Consider the following 22,895-nt stretch of genomic DNA (forward strand, 5'->3'; position numbering starts at 1 on the left):
ATTTTTTTTTTTAAGAGCTCATTTGTAAGTTTTTGAGAGAAAAAAATGTCGTACTCCCTTAATAGTCTTTTTTTTCAAGAAATGATCCTTATGAAAAAGGTTCTTGAAAGTTCTTGAAAAATCTCATCAAGATATATACATATATATGTGTTTGTGTGTGTGTGTGAGAATAATAATTTCCACCCCAAAAAAGGAAAAAGTTATCCTAAAGAATCTGTTTTTTCAATATTTTTTGACATTTTTGAGATCTTGCCTCGTCTTGCCCCATCAAGAACGAAGACACGATCGCACGAGAATATAATCATTTTTTTCAAGAATATTACACGTTTTTTTTCCTCCAAGAAATCGTTTGTAATTTTTTTGAGAAAAAAGCTCAGATATAGTCTTATTTTATCAAGATATTTTATTTGGAGGTGAGGGGAATTGCATTGTTGTTTTTAAAGTTGTAATCGCATCGAGAAAAACAGCGGTAATAATAAAGTCAAGTCATATTTTTTTGGGGGGGGGGGGGGAATTGTTTTGGACAGTTTTGAGAAAAGGAGAATTTTTTTTATCGCCATCGTAAGTTATTGTACATGTTCCCCCGCCCCGCCCGAATCATCCAGTATGTGCAGCAGGTCTCCTGTGTGCTCCTCACCTCCTTGTCACTCGTCACTCTTCTCTATTGGAGCGGCCCCCACATGAAAAGCACCATCGCTCGTCTGCGGGAATTTTAAAGGGCCGTCAATTAGGCACCCTGTTCGTTCCCCCACTCTGCATGCCGCTCGACTCGGGGGGGGTCTTGATCCCTCGCGTCTCTCGGACTCACCTCGCGCTTCATATGCAAAAGAGAAGACGGGGAACACGGGAAATGAGCACGGCAGGAATATATCTGCATGTTTGAAACCAAAGCTGTGGAATAATGGCCCCTGCAGAAAAGTCCAACGCGACTGAGGTCGAACCTCACGAGAGCGACGGCTGAACTCTTTTGCTTTTTCTTTGGCTTTTTTGTGACAATTATTTGGGGGGAAAAAGAGGAAGTCACGGGCTCACGTTTAAAGCAGTAAGACTTCAGGCGTCAACAGAAACCTCATCACCCAATGTCGAAGTTGAAATAGTTTTTCTTTAATTGTTTTTAAAGCTACAATCTGCGATTTCTGGCGCCCCCTAACGTTGGGATTCAGAATTACACCAACACCTTCGTCGCTTCGATACGACATAGGTTAAATGCTCGTCCGGCCTCTTCCCCCTCCTTCCACCCCGCACGGTTCTCCTTTCTTTATGGTTAAGTCGACCTGCGCGCTGTCCATATATGGGCCTGACTGTTGGTAGGTAAAATACATCATTTCCGCTACGTCAATTTAGAGCGCTACCAAGAGATCCAGCACGGCAATGTATAGGATAGTCACTATAAGAAATTAAATATTGAAAAAAATAGCAAGATGTGTCAGAAGATGATAGGCTTAATCAGCATTCTGTCATCTACTGTTGTAGTGGCTTGGGTGAAAATTACTTTTTTTTTAAACAAATATATATATATATATATATATTATAGCTTTAAATTTCAATATTCTTCAAATTCACGAGATTTTTTCCTTTGTCAAAAATGACAACTTTATTCTCATGAGATTACAATTCATTTGTCTCGGAAAAAAACAACTTTGTCAGAAGATTAGGATTTTGTACTTTTTTTGATTTTTTGAATGACGTCGGTAACTCGGGTCTGCTGTCTTATCCAACTGCATCTTTTCTTGTCGCGAATGCTTATTTTCACCATTTGGCGTTCCATGTTCCTTTGGGTCTTGTAAGATAACTTAAACTTAACTTCTTTATTATTGGAGTATAATAATTTTCTTTTTGTCTAAAATACTGACGTTGTTCTTGTGAAAAAAAACGCTTTCTTAACATGACACCTTCAATCTCTTCATATAAATTTCTTTAATTCATGTTTTTCCTGTGCGAACAAATTGCAACGATCGCTTCCTGTCTTCAGTTTCCCTGCTTGAAATGTGCAAAGAAGATGAAACATAGGCAAGGCGTGTATCCCCGCATAATATTTGGTGCGTGCGGCATTGGCAGACATGATGCATCCTAACAAGCGCATGCATATTGCATCACCTTGACATATGTTTTTAGAGAATATCTGTTTTATGCATTAATGCCGATCCCGCCGAGCTTTGGGCGCAACATTACGGCCAATGAAGACGCGGAATAAAGCAATCAAAAGAGAAATACATTTCCATTCTCTGATGTTTCTGACGTTTAGTCACGGCAGCCTCGTGGCGGAAGAAGATGCGGTGAGGGGCGCCCCCGGGGCACCACCGGGCCCTTCTAATGGAGAGGGGAGGTCTAACCAAGACCTACAGCGCTCTAGAGAAGTAACAGTACTAATGATCTTCATGATCTTGTTGCTCACCTCTTGTCATGAGCTCACAAGTATTAGTACATATTTACATATTACATACAAAAAAAGAAGCAAATACATATTTTGAGAAACAAGGTTTAGAAAAAGGCGCAATCTTGCGAAGTCGTATTTGTATTTTAAATCAAATAGTTTTGTTTTTGAGAAATCTGTCATTTTTTAAGGAAATGTATTTTTTCAAGAAAAAAACCCTCAAATGTATAGGAAAAGTCATACTTTTAGTTAGAATTCAGTTGAAAAAAACAAATTTCACAAAATGTTTTAATGAGATGAGATTTAAGTATTTTTTTAAGACATTGTCTCATTTGATTGAGAAAAAAATGTAATAACACGAGAATAACGTATTTTTTGGGACAAATAAGTTTTTTGTTTTTGCTAATATTTTAAATCACTTTTTACGTCAAACTTTTGTCAAGAAAATAAGTCTTTTTCTATTGAAAATAATTGACAAAAACAAAGTATTTCTAGAAAAAGTACTAAAATATTCTAGAAAATATTAACATTTCTAGAAAAATGTGGATTTTAAATTATAAATTAACAGAAAATCTACAACTCTTTCTTGTGGAATAAAATTGTAAATGTTCTAGATAAGTACAGTATGACTGTTTTCTAGAAAAATAAAATAAAAAGACATTTTCTAGAAGAATACAACCTTTGTATAGGAAACATTTTTCTGAAAAATATGTTGATAAATGAATTATTTGCTGAAGTCGTAGGTATTGTCACAGAGAGTAGTAACAAAGTGATGTTTTTTCTCCACAAAAAATTACATAAAGATTCTTTTAAAAAAATGCATATTTACTGGAAAAAATATTACTTTGTTTTAAAATGAACACAACTATGACAGAATTTAAGGACTTTGTTGTTAAAATTTCAATATTTTTCTCGAAAAATATGACTTCCTATAGAAAATAATTGATTCAACTACAACAGTTCCTGGAAAAAATACAACTTAATTTATTTTCTTTTAGGACTTCTTTTTTAAGATTTTTCTCGAAAAAAAAAAAGAAAAATATGACATTTTATTGAAAAAAAAACATTTTCTCGAACATATTTTGAATAAAATGTCAATAAATCTGTGCCGTGGTCATATCTGTTGTAAAAAATAAACTTGACTGAGGAAAGAGAAAGAGGTCATCTTTTCTAGAAAGTCAAATTTGTGTCTCGGAAAACAAACATTTCAAAAATGCATATTTTCTCAAAAAATATATATGACTGTCTTAGAAAATACATAAAAATTCTCAAAAATGCATATTTTCTCCTAAATATATATGACTTTCTGGGGGGAAAAAAAGACTGCTTTCTTCTACAATAAACACGACTACAGCACAGAATTATTTTATTGACCTCATGAATTTAGAATCTCTGTTCCTGTTCCAAACGCCTTCAGACCTGACTGTCTATCCCACTGACTTCTACATTAGACCAAGCGCATGCCAACGTTGGGGGGGGGGGGGGGGGAGGCATAGTGGGGCGTGTGGGGGCGGGTGGTGGGGGGGGTGCTTAGTTCATCCATCATCCATCGGGGTGTTAGTGCGTGCGTGCGTTTGGTAGGAGGGCGTACCCCCAACGGGACGCATTAACAAGCCCATCAAGTTGAATGTAGCCCCCTGCACTAGCTAATGTAGCAGCAGTGTAGGAGACAGCCGCATCTATTATTGATCACATGGAGCTTCCTTCGCCTGTGATGCTGGAAGTCTGGTGGATGGGGGTGGTGGTGTGTGTGGGGGGGGGGGGGGGGGGGGGGAATCTTGAGGATGGGAGGGTGGGAAGGGGGGAAATCTTGAGGATGGGAGGGAGCGGGGGGTAAAGTATTTTGTTGTGTAAAGACGGAGATCAGTCGCTTTACGACTTCCTGTCAAGTCGCTATTTAGTGGTGGAAAGTAGAGTACCAATAAAGTGGTGCCTTGACTTATGTTTAATTTGTTCCGTGACCACGCTCATAACTCAAAACACTCGTATCTCAAATCATCTTTCCCCATTGAAATGAATGGAGATACCATTTATCCGTTCTAGCCCCCCCCCCCCAAAAAAAACATCTATTTTTATATATATTTGTAAAATATTGGCAGTAAAAATAAATGTTTACATTTCAGAGTATTTTTGTCCTTTTATTTAAGTAAAGGAATTGAATCAGAACTTCAACTTTTACCAGAATCTCTTCTTTTTTCGTGCACATGTACTTAAGTGCCGAGTGTGACTACTTTTACCACCTCTGTCGGGATCCCTTCCTGCTGTCGCCAAATGACTTCCCTGCGCTCTTCATCGTTGTGTCTCGGTCTACTTGCTGGAGGCCCATTTAGTCACAGGGGAAATGGGATTTTGTAAATATGTCACTGTGTCTCTTTTCTTTCCATGTCCATGTGTATTTTTGTCAAACTTTCTCTTATTCATCTCATCATGTGTGTGTGTGTGTGTGTGTGTGTGTGTGTGTAAGAGGAGGAGTTTGAATTATTGATGCAGTAGAAGTGCAGAATTGTGTGACAGTGCGCTTTAATTTCCCAGCTATTCGCGATATAGCGGCAACGACAACACGTTAACTAATCAATACAACACAAGGTTGGCCTGCCAGCTCATGTTTGACACGCAAACACACACACACACACAATTATATAATGCAATAATAATAATAATATAGCCGGCACGGTGAATGACTGGTTAGCACATCCGCCTCACAGTTCTGGGGACCAGGGTTCAAATCCCGGCCCCGCCGGTGTGGAGTTTGCATGTTCTCCCCGTGCCTGGGTGGGTTTTCTCTGGGCACTCCGGTTTCCTCCCACATCCCAAAAACATGCATGCGAGGTTAATTGACAACTCTAAATTGCCCGTAGGTGTGAATGTGAGTGCGAATGGTTGTTCGTTTCGTGTGCCCTGCGATTGGCTGGCGACCGGTTCAGGGTGTACCCCGCCTCCCGCCTGAAGATAGCTGGGATAGGCTCCAGCAGTGAGCATCCCAAATGTCATTTGTTATAAATATTATTATTATTTGAATATAAATTATGCTATTTAAAAATATTAATTCAATATTCAATAGCAATAATGACTGATAATAAAAGAATTCTGAATATTTTTTATTATCATCTCTTACATGATATTCAATTAATTATTAAGACACATTAAACAAAATAATATTTAATTGATCTTACAGTAAAAGGAGTCCAACACCCGTCCCATGAGATCCAAATTGGCATTCATTTGATGCTGGCTGAACTGAGGTCTAGCGAGGCGTGGCCACTACTTGCGTGATGACGTCACACGTGACGTCCGTCCTCTCCCTCCATTGCACTTCCACCCTCTCCACACTTGTCGCCCCGATTATGCAGATGTGTGTTTGCGGCGGGGCCCTAAAAAGCAGATTAGGGCTCGGGAGCCTCTTAGGTCGGGACGTGGCTATTCCGCTGAGGCCCAGCGTATACATTAACATTAGCATGTGATTCAGCATCATCACCCATTTGGACGCTGCCCATGTGGAAAAGGCCCAGAGATGGAGAGTGCAAGATGGCAGGCCCACTTAGCGCTCAGGCCCATATGTGAGTGTGTGTGTGTGTGTGTGTGTGTGTGAGACCATAAGAGACGGGCTTCAATGGGAAATTGGAGGGTGATACTGTACGCCAGAACCAGAGTGGCACTATATACGCCATATGCACAGTCCACTGCCTGCAACATTAAATAGATGCCAGTCAAGTCTCACTTAATATACAGCAGGCCAGAGTGACTTCAATTCATGTGTATAGTCGACCCCGTCCCGGATGCAGCAAAAACAGACCCAGAAAATAACCACGTTTTCTGACACAGGGCAGCACTTTTCAATCCGGAATGCCTCGATCGAGTTGAGATTTTATTGGACTCTGCGCAGATTGAAAACACCCGGTGCCGGATGCGAGGAAGCATTCTGAAGTTGGGTGCCGTATATAGAAAAGCAGCCCAAGACATATATACCTTTTTCACTTCAGAATGCCTTGATTGTCTTGCGATTTCATTGTACAACAGATCCAAGCTTCACAGCGGCTCAATGTTTACAGATGTGAAGCATACAAATAAAATAACGCGTACTGTTTTCTTCTCGGGCTAATTTGTTGCATCCGGCACAGTGTTTGTCGCGTAAAATGTGTTTATTGAGTGTCAGAAACCTTTGTCTCAGATCATGGGCCAAGTTATTTTAGTGACTATTGTAATTCAATCCAATTTTGTCTATGTGTATATGTTCTTGGGCTACTCTTCCGCATCTGCCACAGGATGCGTCAGAAATATGCGCACTCAAATTTCAAGGTATTCTGAGGGTGAAATGTGCTGCCTCGTATCCAAAAACTCTGTCTCAATTGGAGGTCATGGGTCAACATCATAAGAGATTATGTCCTGGGGGCTGCTTCGCTACATCAAGCACAGGGTTTCTTCAAGCCGTAAAGGGTACAAAGAAATCACAAGACTATCAAGGCATTCTGGAGTCACATGTGCTGAACGTTGAAAGAAAACTTCTCTGCTCATGGGTCAAGTTATTTTGTTGATTATTGTGGGATTTTAGGGGTACTGACAATTTTATGTATGGTCTGGGGCTGCTTTTCCGTATCCTGCACAAGGTGTCTTGAATCTGTACAATGAAATCACAAGGCATCATTAAGGCATTCTGGTGAGAAATGGGATGCCCAATGACAGATTGGCATTGTTCTCAGGCGAAGATGTTATTTTAGTGCCCGGTGATGGATTTCAAGGTCACCAACAATAAGATGGAGTTGTTCGTGATATCTATATATGGTGTGGCGGTGGTATGTGCCTTACCGAGTGGCCCCGCTAGTTTGACAAGTCTCTAATATGTTGAAAAATGGTTCAAGTCCTTGCAGTAGCTGATATTGAACATTGTGTTAATGAGGTGTACAGCAAGACCCCCGTGGACCGTCACCCTGACCCTAATTAAACTCTATTAACCCCCAGACACTTCCAGTACCCTTTGCTCAATCAAACCTTTGTCGCCACGTGCCACGAATAAATAAAATAAAAAATCTACCTCGACTTCTTATTTAATTAAGCGGCCGGGGTGAAGACGGGGTGTGGGAGAATCTTAAATTCTCAGTGAAAAGGGAGGAAAAAAGCAAGCGGGGTCGCGCTCTCTGCTAATTTGCCGACACAGGGTTCGGCAAGGTGGGGGCAGCCTCCTCGTAAGATTTTATTGAAGGAGTGGTGCAAAATGTGAAGGAGGGTGGGGGGGACAAAAGTAACCCCGCCTGGCGATTCCTGTCGCCAATTAGTCGGTATCAATAATTGAACGGCATTGTCTGCGCAAGGGGCAGGGCAGCAGATTGAGTTCCCCCCCGTTCCGCCGGTCAGGATTGTTATGACAAGCAGAGCCTACATAATGATATTAGCTATTAATAATTTACCTGCCAGCACCGCCACGCTGCAGGTGACGGGAGGTCACTCTCGGGTCAATTACGGCAGGTCAGGAATCGGAAGTGGAAATTTAAAAGTGTTGCGGTGGGAGCTAGAACGCGACTTGATTACCAGCCTCAACCTTTTTCCCGTTTCAGTGTTTATAAACTGGCCCTTTTTTGACCGCTTGGGGTGGTCTTGAGGGCCCAGTAGAGCAGCTGCACCACCGGGGCCTCCTGTCACTGCAGCAGATGTTGGAGTGACAAGGCCTCCCCCAAGGCTCTCCTCTCCATGAAGCTACACATCTTTCCTTTCTTTGTTGTTTTTTTCCTGAAGAACAACATAAATAAAAACAGGCTATTGTTTACTTATAAGAGCTTAGAGGCGCAAGTATCTGAACACTAGCCTCCCTAGCTACAAACTTATGTTAGCCAGCTGGTGCTAAGCTACACTAGTGGCTAACAGGCTTAATGCTAACCCTACCTTACTGTCACACATACTGTAAATCCCGGTCTACTTTCAGTCGTTATCCGGACACTAAAGCACCACATAGCTGACAACATGTTAGCATGCGTCTGATTGAAAGAAGTGGCCCATGTAAACATCAGATCGGTATAAGTCACGTCACATGTAAACAGTTGACCAGAGATCTTTAATTGGAAGGATTTCAATCGGAATGACAAAAAAGTCTGCACGTAAACCTGGCTTTTATTACCTGCACACACCTGTTTGCAGATACTGTGGAATCTCTGGAGCTTCCCTAGAGGTGAGTATGACACATAACAACTACCGCTGCGATTAAATAGCCAGATAGCTAGATACTGTAAATATATTGACAGTTAAATGATAATTAGGTGATAGGTAGCTTTACGGATAGATAGATAGAGAGAGAGAGAGAGAGAGAGAGAGAGAGATAGATAGATAGATAGATAGATAGATAGATAGATAGATAGATAGATAGATAGATAGATAGATAGATAGATAGATAGATAGATAGATAGATAGATAGGTGGCTTGCTAATTTCCAGGTAGCTAGCTACTTAGCGAGAGAGCTATCTAACTTAACTCGATACATAGTAGTAGAGTTAAATACTAATTGACTAGCTAGCTTTCGAGGTAGCATTCTAGCTGTAACTCAACTTAAAGGAAGTTGACAATAGATAGAGCTGTACGAGAACATGGTGCGAGGCCGTCGTCTCTGCGTGGCACCACTTTGTTGCAACATTAAAAACATTTTTGGCTTCTTTATTCATTTTATGCTTTTCCCCCTCTGAGGCGCTTCCCGCTTCCCCAACCAAAGCGGCATCTTAGCACAACACTTAATAATACATCCAGCCATCAGAGGGGAAAATTGTATTCTCTCTACGCCGCTCAGATCCTCTGATTGACACTTAACCTTCGTCATCTGGAGGGGCTAATCAATAAATTAGCGACAGAGGCGTCAGATCCGTGCCTCGTCATCACCGTGCATTATTTATCCTAGTGGACTCCGGGCGGTGTTTACTGAGCTAAAGAGGGACTTGTGACTGTTATTTTGTTTTTTTATTGACGTTGCGGCGGAACGGTGGGCGACTGGTTAGAGCGTCTGCCTCACAGTTCTGAAGACCGGAGTTCAATGCCCAGCCCCGCCTGTGTAGAGTTTGCATGTTCTCCCCGTGCCTGCGTGGGTTTTCTCCGGGCACTCCGGTTTCCTCCCACATCCCAAAAACATGCATGAATTGGAGACTCTAAATTGCCCGTAGGTGTGAATGTGAGTGCGAATTTGTTTGTATGTGCCCTGCGATTGGCTCGCAACCAGTTCAGGGAGTACCCCGCCTCCTGCCCGATGACAGCTGGGATAGGGTCCAGCACACCCGCGAGCCTAGTGAGGAGAAGCGGCTCCAAAAATGGATGGATGGATATTGACGTTGCCATAAAGCGACTTCTGCAACGGATAGAAGTGCTCTTGAGTCACTCTCATCCAGTTTGCTCTGGGGTTCTCAAACTGGGTCCAGGGACCCCTTTACAGGTGGAACTTTTTCCAACGACCAACCCATAAGATAATTAATAGCTAACTTCCGAAACAAATATGCAGACAGATGAATGCTAGTTCGAAAAAAAATCTTTTACACAATTAATTTAGCACGCTAACTCTACCGCGCTAAAATAGCATGTAGTATGTAGCTAAAACGACCATCTTTTGTACCACTATAACTCGTGAGTAATTGTAATTTATTCATTTTCTGTCTCTCAAGCGTGAGCCGTTTTACCTTTTGGTTTATTGCATGATCCAGAGGTTACTTGTCTCGTTACAGGACATTAAAAATGGTTTGTACAGTTTAGTAAAGGTTTAATGATGGCAACTCTGGTGTTTCTGCTCACTGTGATATTCCAACCTCGCAAAGTGATGCAAAAAGAGCCTTAAAGAGCCTGGCGGGTATAAAGTATAAATAATGTAACCTGAAGTAGTAGAGAGCGAGACGCTGGCCATATTGCCGCGTTACGTCACCTCATCAAACTCACCGTGTGACAGTCATACCTACGCCATTACCTCATGATCAAATCCGCTGTCAAGAGCTTCCCCTTCAGCACCGCGTCATGTTTGCAAATTTGTGTTTGTCTGAAGCTTACGCCAGGCCATTAAAAAAGAATAAGAGCTTATGACATATTCAAAGAGGGCATGTCTGGAGTATAAAGTCAAAGAGGGGGAAGCTATGATTCATTAATGGCACCATGAATAGATAACCGGCTGTTGTATGATATCATATTCACTATTGAATTCGCAGCCAGCGACTCTTCTTCAAATAATCCGCGTGGCCACGCTAACGCCGTGTAGCACAGATTTATTGTTAAACAATTCATAAGCACACTGAGCTATCACAGTCGTCTGCTGTTTAAGTTTCCGTGTTCACTTTTGAATAATGAAGACGTCATTCATGTCAAACGCAAAAAGTTGACATTTACTGAGGAAATACTATTGCACTGTTAGGCTTTGCTTATACTGAACTAGTCACCAAGATAGGTATGGAGTCCCATATTGTCTTGTGATTTCAACTCACGGTAAGGGAATAATATATTTTGGCAGTAGTATTCGCTTGTGTCTTTCTCAATGGCATCCTTGGGTTAACTTGGCTTCCACTGTACTTGTCACCCAAGTAACATCCATCCATCCATTTTCTGAGCCGCTTCTCCTCACTAGGGTCGCGGGCGTGCTGGAGCCTATCCCAGCTGTCATCGGGCAGGAGGCGGGGTACACCCTGAACTGGTTGCCAGCCAATCGCAGGGCACATAGGAACAAACAACCATTCGCACTCACAGTCATGCCTACGGGCAATTTAGAGTCTCCAATTAATGCATGTTTTTTGGGATGTGGGAGGAAACCGGAGTGCCCGGAGAAAACCCACGCAGGCACGGGGAGAACATGCAAACTCCACACAGGCGGGGCCGGGGATTGAACCCGGGTCCTCAGAACTGTGAGGCTGACGCTCTAACCAGTCGTCCACCGTGCCGCTGGCCTGGCTGTGTTCACGGTTAATTTTGGTGGAGGGCTAGCCCTTCTCTATGTGGTTGAGATGTTTGTTTGTTTGTCTGTTGAGACTCCAAAAACCCAAAATATACATAGTGAAAAAAGAAAATGACATGGTCTTTTAAGCTCCTGCTCAGTAGAAATGATGATTATGACTTCCAACTTAAGTACTATTGTAACCACACCATCACATGGTGTTTTACATACCATCACTTTTATCTAAACCAACCGGGCTTAATTTTTTTTCCCCTCCTTCGGCTAACGATAAGCCGTTGCAGTTGGGAGAAGTTGCGTAAGCTTTGTTATGAAATCGGCATAAGCGGGAGCTGAATTGAAGCTCATCTCGCTGACACAAAGTGTCTTCACGCAGCACGTGGTTAAAGAAAAAAAAACCATGCTGACACTCAAAGCCCTTCATCTCGCAATGGATAACACATAGGGGTGTTGTTCTTGCTCTGCCGCGTTGTAGTTTTTGGACCCTTATCCTGCTCCTGCAATCAGCCGGAATGCATCTCTACGGATTCTCCACCAACTGCTGCGCCTAATTGCCGCGTGGACTATCTTCTTGCCAGCCTGCTTGGGCTTTGAGAAGAAGGGAAAAAAAGAGAATGTAGCCAGCCGGCTGTTGGGCTTTTATCTATATTTTAAGCCACACACAAGGTGTAGAGTCGGCCTGGAGCTTGTTCCGAGGGCCCACAGCTGCATAATTCATGAGGAGGAGCCGTTTGCTGCAGCGGGCTAAATAAAAGATCTGCCAGAGGTGGATTGCAGGACAAGGAGGAGCTCGCCGTACTGTACCTATGTGGAAACGCAGCTTGGGATGTGTGGCCCTCAACAGCCTCCTGTAGATCAATAGCGATGTGAAAGATGTCACATACATATAGGACATACGCAGTCGCTGAGGCTCGTGGTCCCGTGTGCGCTGCGGTTGCGTGATCTCGCCCCCTCGCAGCGCCTGTTATGTCATCGCGAGGTACCGGGATGAGATTTGATCACCGTGCCTCAGTAAAGGCCGTTATGTAAGACCATTTGGGGCCTGCAGAAAAATGTATTTGGCGGCTCTTCAGCTACAAACTATAGGCGAGGGTTTCCTAAATCACAATATAAACCTTAGAGGAGCGTTCTTCAGGTTTCATAGAGTAGGAACAGTGTACTCTGTCATGGCCAAACAATAATAAAAAAACTGAATATCACACCACATTGAAAGGCACTGAACGAGACGTGCTACCAAACGGCAACAATGGAGAACAAGGTTCTCCTGTATTGAACACATTTATCCGAGAGGAGAAAGAGGACAGGGCGGCACGGTGGCCGACTGGTGAGAGCGTCAGCCTCATAGTTCTGAGGACCCGGGTTCAATCCCCGGCCCCGCCTGTGTGGAGTTTGCATGTTCTCCCCGTGCCTGCGTGGGTTTTCTCCGGGCACTCCGGTTTCCTCCCACATCCCAAAAACATGCATTAATTGGAGACTCTAAATTGCCCGTAGGCATGACTGTGAGTGTGAATAGTTGTGCCCTACGATTGGCTGGCAACCAGTTCAGGGTGTACCCCGCCTCCTGCCCGATGACAGCTGGGATAGGCTCCAGCACGCCCGCGACCCTAGTGAGGAGAAGCGGTTCAGAAAATGGATGGATGGATGGATGGATGGTAAACTAGCGTAATACATTTTAGTACTTACTTTCATATTTTTAATTGACATGCACTTCTCGGCGGCACGGTGGGAGACTGGTTAGAGCGTCTGCCTCACAGTTCTGAGGACCGGGGTTCTATCCCCGGCCCCGCCTGTGTGGAGTTTGCATGTTCTCCCCGTTTTCTCCGGGCACTCCGGTTTCCTCCCACATCCCAAAAACATGCACGTTAGGTTAATTGACAACTCTAAATTGCCCGTAGGTGTGTCTGTGAGTGCGAATGGTTGTTTGTTTGTATGTGCCCCGCGATTGGCTGGCAACCGGTTCAGGGTGTACCTGCCCGATGATAGCTGGGATAGGCTCCAGCACGCCCACGACCCTAGTGGCTCTGAAAATGGATGGATGGATGGATGTACTTCTCGGAAGGCAGCTGAAATGTGATTCATTTTATCCCAGAAGAGACTGAGGGTATTCTGCAGCAAAGTGGAGACTATGGAACAGAATTACCACAGCGTCCAGAGGTAAGGCGTGCGACAAGCTAAGCTAATTTTACCATTTGTGTTTATTTTTGTCATTTCTCGTATCAAAATTTGCTGTACGTTATAATTAAATTTAATCCAAATCAGATCCTGATTATGCGTTTTAAACACCTCCAAGTGTGTCTGAATGCTGAGCTGTGGGAAAGGAGGAACGAGGCGCGCCACGTGACTGGCCCGACGCGGCGCATGACGTCAGGGTTGCCTCGGAGGTCGATCCCGCTAAAAGCTCGGGTTCGGCCTCCGATGATGGAAGGAACAAGGGCTCCGCTCGCGGGTGCGCCACCCAGGAGAGGGCCTCGCCTCGGGGCGATTTTTCACAAGAAAGTAATACGGGGGAGATGTGATAGTAGGTGGGAGAACATGGAGAAAGGGTGGGGGGCGTGAAGGCTTTTGGAGCTCACCTCCGACCACCATCCTTTCATGCCTCGCTCCTCACCACGCGCACCTCTCTCATGCCAGACATGCGTTAATATGGCAACAAAGCTCTTTAGGCACACAGGCTTCTAACCCTCCTGTCGATTTATGATTGAACAGACTCGACAGGCCCAGCCAAATTTTTATTGGTGTGGAGGTGCTGTTTTTTTTTTTTGCTAACCTGTGAATTTGAACCCACCTCAATGTATCCCAGGGGTAGGGCAACTCTGAACTCATAGGCCACATTTGATTTTTAAAACAGACACCTGGGGGAGATCGTTCATAGAAGACGTAAGAACAAACAGTTAAGATCTGTATATAAAACCAAATCAAATAAAAATAATAAAAATTTTCTTGTTTACAATCAATTTAATGGTCATTCATTAGCCAATATTTCATAACATTTTAAACAATGTTTATTACACTCTTTTTTTTTTTGCTATATGCTTGCTCCAAAATGACAAAAATATATCGTTATTTCCGAATTTCATCCACACAGTCACTGACTGGCAACCAGTCAAGTGAGTTGTCCGCCTTTCACTCAACGTATCAGCTGGGATACGCTCCAGCTCACCCTCGACTCTCTACAGGATAAGCGGTATAGAAAACGGGTGGATGGAAATTCCATCCAAGAGATCCATCGACAAACTGAGCAGCCCCTGGTACCACGCCCTGCTTCTTACCACGGAATGGGCCCCGGCGCTATCTGACGTTTATGAGTCCTGACACAATGAAACAGGGTGGCGGCGGCGGTGAGTAAGCGGGGCCCGGGGGGTGGGAGGGGTGTCGTTAGGATGCCCGTGGCAACCAGGAGAAACATGCTAATAGCGAGGTGCATTAGTGCACTCACAGACGGCACCGCTAATCGGAGAGGACATCACGTTACTTGCTCGCAACTAGAACACACGAGACCTTCCAAGACTAGACGAGTGGGCCAAATGTGGCCCCTCCAGAGAATTTCACAGGGCCCACCATGTAGGGTTACAAAAATCCAATAATTTGCCTAGAACAAAACAAAATGTTGACATTTATGCTTGAATCTGACACCATTTAAAAACACTCAATTCCCGGATAATTCCCAGAAAATCATACTAATCTAAAGTTTCAAACTTGGAATATTCCCAAAACTCCCCATATTAAATTGGCATGGAAATTTACTCACAACTTTCTGTAAATGTACCAAATATTTTCCACCCCTTTGACACTCTACCACCATGCAATTCTAATACCTCAAAGAAACGGTTATAAACTGCTACGGTCAGCCCATGAATTAAAATGCAGCTCGAAAAACGCACACTCAGCAACTCTGCGCTCATTTTAAAAAAAAAAAGGTTACGGGAATACCCTGACAGCTGCTCCCAAAGTACTGTCGGAGTGCAAGTTTGAAGGAATCAATTTTCACCACTCGGAAAGAAATGTGACCATCTTGTGTTGCATAGCAAATATTTTATTGGGTTAAACCAGGCGTGTCAAACTCACTTTTGTCACGGGCCACATTGTAGTTATGACTTCCCTCGGAGGGCCGTTATGACTGTGGAATTATCACCTCATATAATTAGATATACACAGCAAATTGATGAATAACTAGTTGTAAAATCAGAAGCCTCTAAAAAGATGTGTTTAAGTCCTACATTTCTTTTCAAAGCGGGAATGGTAACAAAAATATCTCAACAGGATTACATTGGAACACTATTAGCAATATTGATTTGTTTTCACGGGTCACATAAAATGAGGTGGCGGGCCACCAGTTTGACTCCTGTGGGTTAAACCCTAGGAAGAAGAGAACAAACTGGAGTAACGCAAGCAAATAATCTTTCACGGCAAGTTTTGTGAACTGAAAAATAGTTCAAAACTACTACATTGAAAAGGCAGTGACATAAACATGGTCCAAAGTTTAAGACGCTAACTTAATATAAAAAGGTGTTGAACGACTAACGACAGTCTTTTATGTAGTCAACTATGCAGTAATGTGATGAAAGTCGACTCGAAGGGAGATTAATCATAGACGTCACTGACATATTTTCAGCGGCCCTTTTTGATGGGAAATCTTGCCAATCAAGACGAGTCACTGTACGATCAAAAAAACTGTTTTCAAAATACATTCGTCATGCGTGCCGCCCCCCAGAGACTGCCGCCCCTGATCGACCCCTGTTGCCCATATTCAAAAACGCTGCTGTTTGCTGTATGTGTTATGACTAGCAGTTGTTTGAAGGTTCATAATTAACATAATGACTATGCTCATTTGCATTACGCTGTCTACTCTATGGTGTTTTGCATTGGTATGTTAGCATTAAGCTAGCAGACTTTTTTAGTTACCGGCATATGAGTTGGTATGTTTTTTGGTGTTTCAAGTAATTTAAATGTGGTTAAAGTGTGTGGGAGGAATAAAACTATCCCCAAAATTGTATATGGTCCTGTCGCGGGTAGATCTGGATCCTCCAATAAACTTGTGTATCGAAGGTATACAATTTCGAATAACGTGGACCTTATTAACGTTGGTCGAATTTTCCCATCTGGAAATCTTTATGATAACGCTAATTGTAAAGCTCCTGAATCGAATGACGATGTACATACATATGCATTTTTTTTTCGAATCTTCCAGAGGAAGGCGTCAAATACTTCGATACGGAATCAAAGAGCCATCATTCCATTTCATCCGTCAACCGCTGGGATATTATTAGGCGCGATCAAAGGCCGCCGATTGAAACCTTTTTGCCGCGCGTGTGGAAACCTCACTCGCCGTTTGGCCAACGCTTGGGGAAATTAAAATAAAGAATTCATCATTAAAAAAAAAAAAAAAAGGAGGGTGTGTATCCTGTGAGCGAGGCTGATTAAAGTTTAATGTTAAGTTGCAGTGGCCACAACAGGTCGTACTCTCGGGTGCGTCTGATACCGACTCTCGAATCAAAGCGTCTGACTTTATTTGGAATCAATATTTCTCCTTTCCCCGCTCTACCACGTTAGTTTGATTCAAAATGGCCGCAGAGTACTTCAGCTCAGTCAGGGCTGCTTCGCTTATTAAGCTCATCTCAGGCGTTAATGTCATCAGAGCCGGTCGATCCATTATTTATGACCGGGAAGGAATACAAAGGACCGAAAAAGGAGTTTGGGATCTTCGCGCCGCAGAACAATGAAGGCCTGCTGTGCATCTGTCTGCTTTTACGCCTCTCATAACAAACCCTCCCAATTTCAAAAACACAATGCAAATCTCTTTTTGTGCGGATGCGATAGATCTACTAATACAAACACTGATGTTCAATGTTTTTGTACAAACACTGACGCCTTAGTTTGCACAACTTCCGGGCTGGTCGCACTTCTCCACCAGTCCTCTTCAGAGCCTGTTGTCTTGTCTTATAAGTTTTAAAACAGACATACAATGAACCCCCGTTTATCGCAAGTGACCCAGACCCACATACAATAGTTGAACATTTGTGATACAGAGAACAGTAAAAAAAAAAAAAAGCATTTTGTTAGTTCTTCCCACATGCTTTAAACACATTTAAACTGATTAAAATATACTTCAACTTATCAAAATACACTTTGTTAAGTACAGTCGACCCGCGCATATTCGCAGTTTTGCATTCGCGAAATCACTTATTCACTTACGGGAAATTTGCGTATTTGCGTTTTTGTGTGTTCGATTTAAAACGAAACAATAAAACAATGACTCACTTTTTCATTTTTTTAATTGCCAAATGAACATGGAGAAAACTGTCTGATGATCTGTGTTGACTTTCTTTGGATTCAATTTAAATTAGTTTCATGTTACTGTATTTCTTGTTTGGATTTTGTTTCCACCCATTCTCGTCAGCCCTGTTCCTTGTGTCTACCAATCAGCTCCCTCCAACCACTTGTGTCTAGTCCAGGTGTGCCTCGTTGTCTCGTCAAAAACCCAATTTGTGACAGAACATGATGTAAAGTAAATGTAATCAAAACAAAGTCAACAAAAAGACGCATTATGACAGCTTCGGGTTTAACTACATCTCAACCGCAGATTATTCATAGTAAAGCTGCAAATAACCATTATTTTTGTAATGGATTAGACTGACTATTTTTTTCATGAATCATGTTCAAGTTACCCGTTGCGTCTGTAATGTCAGAAAATAGGCAAAAATGTTAATTGTTTTCCAAAGTAACCAAAGTAAAAGTAAAAAAAAAAGTAAAAAGTAAAAACTTATTTTAATTCAACATCAAAGATAATCAGTTTAAACATGAAAGATAATCAGTCTGCTTTCATAGAGGACCATAGAAATCAGACCAAAATTCCTTGGATTTGGACAACTTTAGGTTAAACAATGGCTCTAAACCATTAATCGATTAATTCTGACACCTCCAGAACAAACACCTGTTGTGAATTGTTACTACTTGTTAGCGAACAGCAAGTTGTGCAAAATTTAGTCCTGAAACATGGAAAAGTTGGACATGTAAAAGTTTTGAGAAGGTCAAATGAAGTTCACATATAAGGATTATAGCGCATTTTAGATTCGTTCAGAAATTTCACCGCCATATATACCTAGCTTTTTGTGAGTAGTGTATGTGCCTTGACTTCATGATATAGTTAAGGCTAATAAAGGAAAACATTGCTTTTTGAGGCCTGGCTCACCTCACGTTGAGTCTTGTGGCGGTTGCACAGATGCCATTACAGGGTCAGCGAGCGCCCCAGCTTCAGGTCGGGACGTCAAGCCGAGTACCCGCTGAGCCTTGGGAGTCTCGGGCTCGCTCCTTCCTGTGGAGGATTAGAGCGTGAACACGGCTTTTAGTAACACGCATAATGGCCGCCCTCGCCATCCAAAACCACCACCTACCGATCCGGCAATCATCTCCGCGAGATGGAATGCGCAACAGAGTCCTGCCAGGCAAACCCTGTGAAAAAAGTAAACAGCGCCTCTCCCCCTGCGTTCCCCTCCAATTGTTATTCATAGAGCGGATAAATATTTAATTCCATCTAAGGATACCTTTTGTTAACAGAATTACCCGACAAGCTTCGCCGCCCGTAAAAAAATCCCTCAATGAATTCAAATTCCGCTCCTTCTCCTGACGGCGGGGGAGGGTGGAAGCAGATTTCGACTTTGGCAGAGGAACCGGGTCCGCAAATCGAAACCTCCGCAAGACGTTCGGACCGACGCTGAAAAATTTGCTAGTTAACACGAGTAAAGCGGGGGAAGTAAAATCAAGTATCTGCTCCTAAGTTAAAGATTTCCTTCATATACGTTAAGTTTTTCAGAAATTGGTTGTGTTGACAATTTATGTTAGCCCATCTGTTGCATTTTGCATTGTATGTTAGCATTAAGCTAACTGACTTTTTGGGGATGAATGTATATGGTTTGGTTGAACATTTCGGTGTTTTAGTAATTTTTTTGTTTTGTTTTATGTCTCAGTTTTACAGTAAACTTCAAGTGGGCGTGACAAAAGCAAGCAAACTTTGCCTCTCGTTTGGAGAACTGTGTAAGCGAGAATTCTGTTAGATGATAGTCTGTTTCTTCAGAGAGAGAGTGAGAACAGGTGCCAAGGAATACTTTTAAAAGTGTGATTTATTAAATTTAAGTGTGTTTCAGTTAGTTTAAATGTTAAACTAGAAATTGAAAAAAAATGATGTGGTCTTTATATCGCAGATTTTGACCTCTGGGTCTGGAACGTATCCCTTTGTGATCGATTTTTTTTTTTTTCACTCTTGTAATATTACAACTTCTTTTTTGAAAGTCAGCTATTTTTTTCTACTAATACTACAACTTTATTCTCATAACCTAACAGCTTTTTTCTTGTAATATTGTCATTTTAAACCACGTAACTTCATAGCATTTTTCCCCCTCATCATATTCCCACTTTATTCTTGCAATTTAATGTATTTTCCGTCATTTCGTCGTCATTTTACAATGTTATTCCGGCAACTTGCGGACAGAAACGTATAGATCTGTAAGTGTAATTAGCAGAGAGCGTGTTTATAATGATACATATGAATATAGGATTGTAGTGCGAGTGCAGCTGGCAGTGACTGGGAACACTGGTTAAGCAAATTGCTATTTAACTGGAAACCCGGCGGCCTGGCAGCGCTGCATTATTTATCACGAAGACAAGAAAGTAGCGCTGCACGCACACACGCACACACACACACACGCACGCACGCACGCACACATACACACACGAATACACAGTACAGTATATGGGCCAGAGCAAGAAAGCAGGAAAAGCAAGCGGGTCCGCATGGAGCCATTCCCCAAACACGAGCCCATACCGAGCCTTCAATACACACACTACACGCACAACACACACAACACACACGCACACACACACTCACACAAACACACGCACACACTAATTATTGGTTCTCTGTCAGTTATGAAAGGTACTGCTGGGGCTTTTGCTGCTTCTACAGTGGCTTGTTTATTTATTTTGTTATTTATTTTCTCGGTTTTGCATTTTATTGCCCACATTCCTCCAATTGTAAAATATATGAGTTTTCTTTATTTTAGTTTTATCATACAGGGGTTAACTTTCCACTTTTGTGACAGTAAGAATAAAAAAAAAAGAAATGTTACTTTTAAACATTTTTGCGACTTTTTTTCTTGTGATATTATAGCTTTATTCTTGTGATATTCTGGCTTTTTACCCTGTCATGTTTACAGCTTTATTTTCAAAATTTTAAAAATAATAATAATCACTGCAATCTTAATACTCCTTTGTCAAAAAAAAAGAATAGATTTTTTGCTTTCTTTTGACAAAATATGTTGTTTTTTTTCAAAACCATGCGTTGGTTTTGATACCTTTTTAACATTAGCATTGTTATTATTGGTTAAAGGTGACTACTTTTACTTTATTTTAGTTTTATTATGCAGTGGTTAAGTTCTCTTTACACTTGAATACGAATTTACAAGGAACTGTGTTGAAGTGAGTGGAGGAGTTTCATTTAGTCAGGCCATAGCCTTGTCGAATAGAAAATAAAGGCTTTACGGTGGAACAATTCAGTTGACATTCTTTCCAATGGGGAATAAATCACTTTAAAACGAGAACGACTTGTCAGTCAATCAATCACCCGCAGAGGAGCACTTTTCAAAACAAAGATGTTTTATGATAAATGCGCCCGCATCGATCGTGAATTTCGATTAAATCCTTCATCCGGTGCAAATTTTTTTAAGTTTATTTCAGCGCGGCCGCCGCGACCATCATCCCCCCGAGCAATCACATCAATAATTTTTTTTATGTCATTAAAATTGTACCACCGCTAAATGCTGAAGTTTAGCTGCTGTCCGTCGAAGGGAAGGTTGAAAAAAAAAGTAAGCATGTTTTTTTTTTCCAATTCATTTATTTTTTTGCAGGGCATCTTGTCAGTTTTTGCGCATGCATTATGGATGAGACGTGATTAGAGGAGCCCGATGCACTGCAGCCCACTTTGAACACAGTTCTCTGAATTAAGTGCAACTTTGTATTTACGTCTCTGGCTTCTCCAAACATGCCTTTTTATTATTATTTTTTTTCGGGGGGGGGGGGTTGGTGGGGAGAGAAAAAAATAGAGCAAAAAAATATAACCCTCTCTGGCTCGCTTTCACTCCCACTAAACGGAACCAAATGTACAATAATGTACATTGCGTAGTCTTTTTATTTATGTGTCCTGCTTTGATTCCATTCACCAACATTTAAAGGCTTTTGGTAGGGAAAGCGTCTGTGTGTCGTCATGGAAACGACATGGACGCAAACGCCTCTATTTAGGCAAACAATAATAAGAATAATAAAAAAAATGTAAAAAGCACATTTGTATAGTAACAATACATCTTTATTCTCGTAATTCTGCGTAACTCAATGTTGTTTTCGTCATATCACAACTTCATTCACGTGACTGAACAACTTTTTTCATTGTATTACAATTTTATCAACACAATTTTAGCAACTTTTTTCTCATCATATTACAACTCTTTCTGATAACGATTTTTTCTCGTAACAGTGCATTGTTATTCTCGTAATTGAACAAATATTTTCTTATACTTTCACAATTTTAGCCACGTAACTACAATACAACTTAATTTCCATAATTTCCAGGTTTTTTGTTAAGATAACAACTTTATTCTCACCACTTAACGTCTTCTTTTGCTTGAAAGAAAAGAAACAAAAAATGTTTTGGGTCATATTACAGATTTAGTCCCGTAATTGTAATAGTTTAACTTGATTCTTGTAATTTAATGTTGTTGTTTTTTTTCCTTGTAAGATTACAATTTTACCAGTGACTAGAGCTGTCACTAATGAATCTTTTTAGAATCAATTTTATATAGATATTTCGTTGACTACTCGAGTACTCGCCTCCTGCCCCTATATAAAATTCCAAAAATATATATGTTTTTTATTATTTGTATTTTATTTTATGACTACTAACCTGCATTTTATTCTCTTTTATGAGGGCTGGATTTTTATCCTTGTACAGCATACGTTGGTACTGAGTGTATGGTTTCAACTCTGTACAGAATTGGAGACAACAAAGTCAGCCTTTGCTAAACGGTTAGCATTCGGTTAGCATTCGCGAAAAGCATTAGCGCCCTAGCGATTAGCATTTTTAGGATTAAAAAAAACGCTAACTACCATTCAGATCACTCATACATCATGTTATATGTACATTAGACATCTACTATTGTCTTTAAAAAATCACTTACTTGGCCGCTAATCTGTCGTTTTTGGCAATGCTTTTCCACTGGTCCAACAGTGCGTCCGTCTGCAACAAATGTCCGTGTGGTAAACATGGACAGCGGCTAACGGATTCCGGGAGGCGCAAACTGGTTCCGGTGTAGCGAATATGCTTTTAATAACACTTTTTATTGTCTCGAGGCAGAAATTTTTGCATCGATCAATTTTTGTGGCCGACTTGGCCGAGTTAGCCGATTTTTTTTCACAGCCCTAAATGTAACCAAAGCCCGAAAAGTAACCAAACAACTTTTTTCCCCTCACAACTTTACGTAACTTGAGACTTTTTTTTATCATATTAAAACTTTTTCTCTTAACATTGCGATTTTACTGTACTGACGTCTTTTTTTAAATTATGTTATTACGTTATCCATGCAATAA

The 22,895-nt window shown here is 41.6% G+C and overlaps 1 long non-coding RNA gene across 1 annotated transcript; it reads right to left on the bottom strand.

The window, feature by feature from the left end:
* Positions 1-460: 460 nt before the first annotated feature.
* On the bottom strand, positions 461-22,587 carry LOC133466862 (uncharacterized). The gene is made up of 3 exons (XR_009785059.1): positions 22,487-22,587; positions 18,454-18,576; positions 461-814 (listed from the first exon to the last, which is right to left on the bottom strand). It is a non-coding gene; the product is annotated as an uncharacterized LOC133466862 (long non-coding RNA).
* Positions 22,588-22,895: the final 308 nt, after the last annotated feature.

The sequence above is a fragment of the Phyllopteryx taeniolatus genome, chromosome 17 (genome assembly GCF_024500385.1).
Source record: "Phyllopteryx taeniolatus isolate TA_2022b chromosome 17, UOR_Ptae_1.2, whole genome shotgun sequence".
NCBI lineage: Eukaryota > Metazoa > Chordata > Actinopteri > Syngnathiformes > Syngnathidae > Phyllopteryx > Phyllopteryx taeniolatus.